Source organism: Ambystoma mexicanum, chromosome 2p (genome assembly GCF_040938575.1).
Source record: "Ambystoma mexicanum isolate Mex_15411 chromosome 2p, UKY_AmexF1_1, whole genome shotgun sequence".
NCBI lineage: Eukaryota > Metazoa > Chordata > Amphibia > Caudata > Ambystomatidae > Ambystoma > Ambystoma mexicanum.
Genome location: NC_090923.1, coordinates 1204365590 through 1204375228, shown reverse-complemented (window position 1 = coordinate 1204375228; position 9639 = coordinate 1204365590). Strand labels below are relative to the sequence as shown.

General features: G+C 47.0%; 1 pseudogene; it reads right to left on the bottom strand.

Moving 5' to 3' along the window:
* Nucleotides 1–9051: 9051 nt before the first annotated feature.
* Nucleotides 9052–9204, bottom strand: LOC138568583 (5.8S ribosomal RNA; annotated as a pseudogene).
* Between the last annotated feature and the right edge of the window lie 435 nt (nucleotides 9205–9639).

The window sequence follows — 9639 nt, the reverse complement described above, 5'->3', positions numbered from 1 at the left end:
CCAGCCAATCAACTTGGGGTGCATTCAGGGAGTTTTGGGCACGTCCCTCGCTTCCTGCCCTGCTAGACACACTGGAGCCGGAGGCGGGCTTCAGCAGTGAAGCCCAAGGCAAAACAAACAAAAGGGTTAAACCAGGTTTGGCGCGCAGAGTAAAACTCAAGAAAGACCTCACAAGCAAGAAATTACAAAAAAGAAACACCAGCATCATTTTGATAAAATGGGCAACGATGGGTGCAATACTGCAGCTGAGGATTCATCCTGCGGCAAAAACGCTCAATGGTAGGAAAATTAAACCACTGCCACCAGCCATTAAATGTAGTGAGTGTGACATAAAAAATGTTACATGAGTAGGTAGGAAAAGGGGCTACTAAGTAATCCCCCAGTACTTCCACAAAAGATGGGCTGTGCTGGACCTACATAGGAAAAACTGGTACGTAAAGTAATTTTCACTTTACTGCTCTTGGGAACAGTAGCTTACCCAAGAGAAGGTATTTAAACCTTAAGAGTAATCCAAAGGACTTCTCTGTGACACTGCACTGAAGGTGCTGTATGTCACAATACAAAAGGTGATGCCTATGGAGTTTGGGAGACTCCAAAACCAAAAGAAACACAGAGTCCAAATCAGATCAAAAATACATGAGAGAGTGAGAAAAAGGTCTCATTCACTCCAGGATAAAAATTAAAAGTCCTAAAGTCCAGCAAAATAGCTGCGGGGTCTCTAAGGTAGAAGAATATTAGCACAGAAATGAGAATTCACCCTAACAGACCACCTTCTGATCACCTTCAGCACTGCATTCCACAGGGACAGAGGGGAGGATTTTAAAGTCAGTGCTTGTGCTGGCACTGCCACTGAAACGCCTCCTTAAAGACACAGAGAAAATACTGTGTGCACCAAGTCTCCACTGCAGGCCACCTTCTGCTCACCTTCTGTGGATTCATATCTCTTGGAGCATCCTGAAATGCTAGAATCACCTGCCCCCTCTGGACACGGTATGTCAGGAAGAGTGTGCAACACCCTTAAAGGTTTGGCACCAATGCAGTTCAGGAGGGACGCCTCCTTCAAATTGTCATTGAAATTGCTCCCCCATATAGCACATAGATATACTTGAAATTAGTCCAGCCATTGCTCCCAAGTATGGGAGGATCTCCATGAAAGGCAAGAAAGGCACAAGGGGCATGTGTATTCTGCATGGTTGTGCCGTGTCATGATGACTGTCGAGTTGGATAGTTATCTGTTAAATTGGGTTGCCAAAGTTTCAATATTTAATTGTTGCCAGTTGGCTGTTGCTCCTTTTTTTCTCAAGAACTTGTTTTGCAACGTTGGGAACAATGAGTCCTTTGTAGTGTTCTTAACTGACTAGCGGTATGCTAATGCAGCTCTGATTAGCAGCATGGTGTAGTGAGGAATCCTGGGCAATGATGTTCTTCATGGTGTTGTGCTCACCGAGGTCTGGTGGCTTTGGAAACGCACATACACAAAATGTTCCCATGCAGACGGATGTCCAGGGGTCCTTTCCTCAGAGATCGCGTCAGCGATTGCACAGGCTGCGGTTTGGTGGAACGCTTGCAGCAGGCAGTGACCTTACACTAGTGCACGCTCACTGGAGGCAGCTCACATCCATCCCCAAATTCATTCAGTAGGTTTTCCTTCTGTTGCTGCCATCCTGCTCGTTTTCTGACAGCTGTGCATACCCACGAGGTGCAGCCAATCAGATTGCTGTGTGGCTTTGCAAGGTGGGGGGGTTCTCCTTCTGTGGTCCTCACAGTGTGCAGTCTGGAGAGAAACCTCATCACCAATTTGTTGAGATCCATAGCACACAGCAGACAGAACAAGAGCGCAGGTAAGAAGAGGTTATTGGGACAATGGAGATCCCCAGGGCGGTGGCAGTGAGCTCACAGCAGGAGTAACCTCTCAACAGCTCTCATGCACCATTCCAGAATCAGAGGGATTCTCGAATGACACAAGTCAGCCCAGTACATACATATCACAACAAAGGGCGTTCCGTGGACTTCCCATACCCCGTGGGTGCATCCAGTGTGGATGGGAGGTTCCTGTGTGCCCCATGGCACAACAGGAAGGACAGGGACTCTTTTGCACTGCCAGTCTGCTTTTTTTGACAAAAGCATGGCTCAGGGGATGATTTTCAAAAGATCGCAGTGAGGTAGTTGCTCTGCTACTTATGAAACTTTGACCCTGAATCAGGTTGTCTATGAGTGATTTAGCACCATATTTCCCACAAACATGCAGTGCACTATGGGCGAGTCCGCTGGCCCTCTTCTGTCCACACTCGAGTCGTGAGACGAGCAGCTCTACGCACTGGCCCAGAGGTCGGCTATCCTAGGCAAACCAAAGATCCATAGCGCTGCAGTACTGTTACGATTTTGGGGGATTCTGACTTAGAGGCGTTCAGTCATAAACCGACAGATGGTAGCTCCGCCCCATTGGCTCATCACCCAAACCCATACACCAAATGTATGAACCTGCGGTCCCTCTCGTACTGAGCATGATTACTATTGCAACAGCACATCATTAGTAGGGTAAAACTAACCAGTCTCACAACGGTCTAAACCAAGCACACGTTCTCTGTCAGTGTGTGAATAGTCAACGCTTGGCAAATTCTTCTTCACAATGATAGAAAGAGCTGACATTGAAGGATCAAAAAGCAATGTCACTATGAATTCTTGGCCGCCACAAGCCAGTAATCCCTGTAGCAATTTCGGACACCTCCTGCTTGAAACCCAAAACGTCTGAAGGATTGTAAGGCCCCGCTTTCATGGTGTGTATTCACACTGAAAATCACGATTAAGCAAACTTTTGCCATTCTGCTACGCAGAGGTTTCTGTCCTCCCTGAGCCCACCTTAGGACACCTGCATCATCATTTCACAGGTGTACCACCCCAGTCAAACTCCCCACCTGCTACTTGGATCCAGAAGCGAGAACCCCACGGAGCTCAACCACGCCTAACCAGGTAAGTGAAAAAATGATAAGGGTAGTGGTATTTCACCAGTGGCACAAGGGCCTCCCATTTATCCTACACCTCTCATCACAATGCCAGACTAGAGTAAAGCTCACAGTGGGCCTTTGCAATACTTTGTTTTAATTAAACAGTCAGATTCCACTGGACCGCACCAGTTCTAAGTCGGCTTCTAGGCATCAGCCGGTGGCAGAACGCTGGCCCAAACCCAGGGAGGGGAATGGAGAGAGGTGACTACTGCATCTGGGATAATCGACAGGAAGGGCCTGGCATGCTCCAGAGTCTGTGCCGCCGGGGGAGGGAGGGGAGAGAAGCCTCATTCAGCCACGGTGCATGCCCAGCCCTGCTTCGTGAACCAACCCGGCCGAGCCAACACTTCAAGCCAATCCTTATCCCGAAGTTATGGATCCGACTTGCCGAATGCCCTTACATACATTCTTCCAACATGCCAGAAGCTGTTCAACTTGGAGACCTACTGTGGATATGAGTACAGCCTGGCGTGAGATTTACACCATCTTCCCCAGATTTTTTAAGAACCAGCTAAGGCAAACCGGATGCCGCGGAACCGCAATGCTTTCCAAGGCTCGGGTGTCAAAATTTGCATCCAAAGGAGGTTCAGTTACCTGGGATCTAGGCTTTTTGGTTAATTTGGAGGTGTTCTTGTGAGAGTGCAGGTGGTCGGAGAATAGGTATTGTCGATCCTGTCCGACTGCCACCTTCCTAGTCCATTGTGTGAATATATGGACAAAGCAAGGTGGAGTCCCAGAGAAAACCCATAATTAGAGCAAAAGCATGCAGCATACAAACCCCACTCTGGATGGTTGAAACAATCCAGAAATCAAGGAAGCAACAGTCAGAGTATCCAGAGACCAGGATTATGGAGGATGAAGAGGCCGAATCCAGAAGGCAAGGACAACGTGCAGGGACTGGATCAGAAGGGACAGGCAGCAACCAAAAGCACACAGAAGAAAGGAAAACAGCGGAAAGCCAAACAAGGAAGGGCAAGGCACGGAAAGAAGAGAAATAACGGGACGCGTCACTTCAAGCAGGAACTAGCAGCAGGGTTGTGGTATGCCGGTCTGGTATCACAGAGGTATTGAAAGAGAATGCCAGACACAGCAGTGCTGTGTTGGAAACAACTACAGAGCTGCTGCCGTTCAGGTAGATACATCCTGGCAATCCCAAATGGTCTCCTCTGTCTCCAGCGATGCCACAATAACTATTGGGTAGTTGTAAAATCAGACCCTCTCTCGGGGCAAAAACATTCCAGGGTGCACTGCCCTTCAGAAAGAAAATAGAGCTATCCCTGGGGCCCCGGATGGCTTCTCTGGGATCGTATACGTTACCGCATTGGACGCAGTGAGGGCGCCCGTCTCTGCCACTCTTGGTTTGCAGATCTGAGACCAACATCCTTTCAATCGGCTGAGGGCAACGTTGGCCATCACCTGTCACTTTCAAATGGCACTCGTCGATCTCCTAGCACTGACTGCTCCATGTTCAACTGCTGTTCACATGTAACCCTTCTACACTTCGCCCTTCAAAGTTCTCATTTGAATATTTGCTACTACCACCAAGATGTGCACCTGCAGCGGCTCCACCCGGGCCCTTGCACTGGGCTTCTGTGTGCACTGCAATGGCCATCCTACTTCTGGCAGCTTAGCCCCTGCGGTTCTCAGCGCAGATGTTGGCGGGGTATGTGCCAGATGCTCCAGGGCCATCCATTTTCAGGGCTATTTGATTCAGCAGGTGAGCTGTGTGATGAATCCTGCAGTGTCCTCAGAAAAGCTCTACCTGAAGTCTCCTCCCAGATGGCCAGGGGAAGGCCTGATCCCGACCGTAGGGGTGGTGTTAGCTGGGGGGTCACCCGGGAGGAGAAGGTCTCCACAGGTATGGGAGGACTCTGTTGGGAGAGATGCAGTATTTTTCTTCCTCTGAGGAGGAAGTGGCAATAATGCCGGAGTCTATAATGGCCTGTTGCCAAAAGAAGCTTTTCTTCCCCAACGCTAATTATTCTGATTGTGATAAAAAATTGTTCTGATCAGTCCTGTATTGGAAGTATAAATCCTTTCCCCACAGATTAAGCTTAATTGTAGAAGTGAAAGCTCTCATGTTCAACAAGGGACTACGAAAGATGAATCTGTGAATATTACCATATTAGATTCTGAAAGTCCTAAATTCCCTAAAAAGCAAACCATGCAGCAAAACCTTGTTATAATGCTTGTATAAATAGGTATAAGGATAGAAGCATATTCTGTAACCATTACTCCTTTAAAATGAGTGGATTGAATATTGGGGCCTTCAACTCCCACAATGCCAAAAGTACTGAGACAAAGAAGAGGGATGCAGAGGCTTTGAACTGCAGGTTTCGGTCGATTAAGGTTAATGACCCACACCTGAAGGAGGCTGAGAGGCATAAAAGACCCCCACAGGTGCAGGTCATAGAGGGTAGCAGGAGTAGTGGAAGCTGGAGTGCTTGCCATGACTCCACAGCAAGATTGCAGCTGAAAGAAAGCAGAGACGCCAGAACTGCCGACTTTTGATTTATGGATGACGGTTCTGTTAGGGTCTCTTCCTTCAGGGACGTTGTTTGCAGAGGTCGCGAGGCACGAACGGTTTTCTGTAAAAGCTTTCCCCCTGAGGATCATGCTTGCAGAGATTGTGCAGTGAAGGCTCTCCCCAAAGCAGTACAGGCTTGGGTGGTAGGCAAGCACCTGACAGCTTGTGGAGCAAGGAACGCTGCAAATTAAAAAAGCGCAGTACAAAGAAAACCGAGCAATGCAGTTTTTCAGTCCGCTTGAAGCAGAAGAAGCAGAGAGCCCAACGGCAGCAGAGCGAGTGAACGCATAAGCCAAACCCAACTTGAATACTGTCACCTCGAAAGCGCTCCGTAACCGGCCGCTAGCTGAACGCAGGCCTTTTGAATACCGAACTAATGTGGAAGAAACTAAGTGACAGAAAAGAAAGCACTGTGTGAATAGAACCAGTGAAAAGCTGAGAAATATTTACGTTGAATGCCACGTTGATACGAACGGGAGGAAGTGGCACAACCATTGTGAATTTAAAGGTCAGAACAATTGGCAGCAACACTTCAGGGGAATATTTCTAAAACCCAAACCTAACAACTATTGCCATAGCCAAAAGAGGGCGATAGTGAATCCATTTGAAGAGAACTAATATTGCCAAACTCAAAAGGGGGGAGTTAAGCAACCAGCTTTGTATGAACCCTGAACTTAGAGGCAACAGAAATAACTGACCTGAACAAGCATTGTCTAAGCCAAATAAGAGCAAGAGTGGGAGAAATCCTGTATCAGCACTTGGTTAAAACCAGAGTGGAAGAACAAGAGTGGCAGGAAGGCTACCCTTCTGACAGATGGTGTTCAGAAGGAGAGGAGCATAACCTGCATTGCATGTGGCAATCAAAAGTGTGTAACAAACAGCACCAATGTATCTCATGTTTTTCCAGAAGAAGTAGTCAACAATGAGGTTGTGGAAAATCCAGGACTTTGTAAGTTGTACAAAGCAGAACTGTGCCACAGAAGTACTTATAGTAGTTTCACATTTTCCTAGCATGAGAGTACACCAGGGCAAAGGACTTTTGTATTGTAGGCCTGACAGATGAGTCGACCAGGTGGAACTCTTTGAAGTACTGTGGCATTACTAATAGTGTTGAAGAAGACGTGGCAAGACTACGAAAGCTAATAATTAATTGTTGCAAAATTATCTTGGCTAATCAACATTGCTGAATGATAGTGCATTATGAACTGTTGCAGAACCATCCTGATAAAAATAAGCTAATAAAAAGCATTGATGAAAGTGCATTGTGAACTAGTGTAGCATCATCTTGACACAAGTATTCTCGTTGTTGACATAGATGCACTGTGGAAGTATATCCTTTTGTTGCCAAAAAGTAATTGCTGATGGGGGCCAGAAATGTGAGGTGGACAACTTTGTGAAGGCTTTTCAAAAGATGCCATTTTATTAACTGAAAAGGTTGGATAAACATCTCACTATCCCTACCCTGACGACGATTTCCCAGCCTAAAAAACGGAATCACTTTAATAAAATGTTTCTGTCCCTCACACTTGTAAATACACCATCTCAATAAGGTAATATATGGCAGTCCATAAGCAACAAATATAACAGTCACATTCACATCATGATATTAGCTTCTTATAATCTGAATGAATTTCCCCTTCCCCAGATTAGCAGTTCCTAAAGTATAAGGAAATCCTGTCTCATAACAAAAAGTTCCACTTCAGTTCTCTTGTTCCACTTTGATAATCCAAAGTTCCAACTTGAATTTAACCAACAGTTCACAAATGTTCAAGAAAGTGTTTTTCTTTTCACCTGTAACCTTATTTTCATCAGCAAAACATAGTTTTGTACTTCATTATTTTCAACATTAAATGTCTTTGTCAGGATATTTCTCCACCAGATATTTCTGCACAAGTTCAAAAAAACCACTTGTTTGACAATCTTCAATAATTCTGCAGCAGTTCATACAACACTTTAGTGATATTAATTACTCTGGATGCTTCTGTATTATTCCACAAAAAAACATTTTGGTGGTTCTTTCAGTGCTTCTTCAGGAATTTTAATCACACCACAGTTCTTTAATTGACATCCAACTGGTCTACTCGCCTGCCAGGCCTACTACTACAAAGATCTTTGTTCTGGTGAACTCTCCTGCCAGAACAGAACATATTGTTACCAAGTCTTCTGACTTAGTGTACTCTCCTGCCAGACTGGAACAATTACTAACTGCAAGTACTTCTGTGGTAACCATCAACTTCCAATTATTTACCAATGTCTCTTGCTTCACAACATCAAGTGTAAGAATTTCTTCAAATGAAACAAGAACCACACTGGTGCTGTTTATTAAGCATATGTGATTGCCACACGCAATGCAGGCTGTGCTTCACTCCTCCTGAATATCTTTTTGGTATCCTCACAAGTTAAACTGACAGTCTAATTGTGGGTTCTGGTGGAAGAGTCCTGCTGCAACAGGGATCCATGAATCACTTTGGTGTGACAGAAATCAGTGCCAGTTTGCCTGTCGCATTGTGTGTGGGCTCAGTGTGTCCCACTGCACTCTTAAATATGGTAAATCAATTCAAATGCCTCCACACAGCGCCAGTTCAAAATGTTTTATTAATGCATTTTGTCAGTTGGTGACATGTGTTTCGGTCGTTGGCCTTCTTCAAAACCAGACAATTAATCCAGTCAATGAGCAAAGTTGGGTATCTTGAAATTTGTAAAATGCAATCCTGTGCAGTATTTGATAACGAATTGTGGTGTGAATGTGGATTTTGCTTTAAATTCCTGCAGTTGGTAGTTAATTGGTCTGATTCTGAAATCACTCATCAAGTCTCTCATTTCGAAGTCCTCATCCTCATTGATGGAACGTAATGGAAAGGTGCTGTCTATGTCTCATATAGTCAAGTGACTCAGTGTTCCTGTTGGTGTTGACTCTATTGATGTTGAAACTCTTGTTGCAGACAGGGATTCAGCGCTGGGCTCCTCCCTTTTCACTCGCTGTTACTGAGGGATACCTGGTTCATTTCTTTTCCTCCATTTAGTAATATGCTTAAATTCAGCAGGTCGCCGCGTCTTATCTTAGGTCGTTATCAGGGAGCCTCGAACCCAGGGTAGTTGGGGGGGGTTGTCCCAGCTTCCTACACCCATCGCGCGGCCAAGTGTGTTCTGTCCCAATCTGCGCCAAAGCCTGTCTGGAGAAAAGTTGCCCGCTAGGCGCGGTTGCGATGCCTGTGCTCCAGGTCTGTGCCATGCAGGCAGCCGTGGGACAACACAGACAGCCACACGCGGCACAACCAGCTTTCCCGGGGGGAAGGTGTGTCTGTTTTTAAGCCACCACGGCAACCACCACTGGGGCATGCTGGGAATCTAGCCCTCCCGGCCCCACAAGGGGTTAAACAGCGGGACCTCCGCTCCAGGCCCTGGGATCCTGCGACAGTGCTGATGACAGTCTGACCATAGGAGGACCAAGGGAACAGGTTCCCTGCGACAGCCCCAGCCACAGCCCGGGGAGGATCCATAGGTCGATTGATGTTAAAGCGACCCTCAGATAGGCGTAGGGTTGGGAGGAACCTTGGGCAGCAATGTGCGTTCGAAGTGTTGATGATCAATGTGTTCTGCAATTCACACTAATTTTCACGCTAGTTGCGTTCTTCATTGGCGTGCGAGCCAATTGATCCACCGCCAGAAGTCACAGGCAACTTTTTTTGTAGACGTCAGCCCAACCTGCCAGCGCAAGGCTGGAGGGGGGCAGTGCGGGCAGTCTTGCCTGTGTGGCGAGATGGCCTGGTGCCCCATCTACCTTCCCCACTTCGGCACTGGCCAAGACCATCAGGGTTTTAAACAAATGGGTTCCAAGTGTTCAGCCTGGGAAGCCTGCCTGCCGTCTTCTGCAGCAGCACTACAGGACTTCCCACGAAGGCAGGCCCACCCGGTGATCACTCATCCCTTGACCATGGCTTCCTGCTCCCATTTGGGGAAAGGGTGGTTGGGTAGGATCGGTAGAGTCTTCAAACCGCAGCCGGCCACATGCGGCCAAGTTCCAGTTACCTGGACACAGGCAAAGGTCACCCGCTGCGCTGGGAAAACCTGGCCATCGCTCACCCACAGTGGTAGGTGGCTGGAACC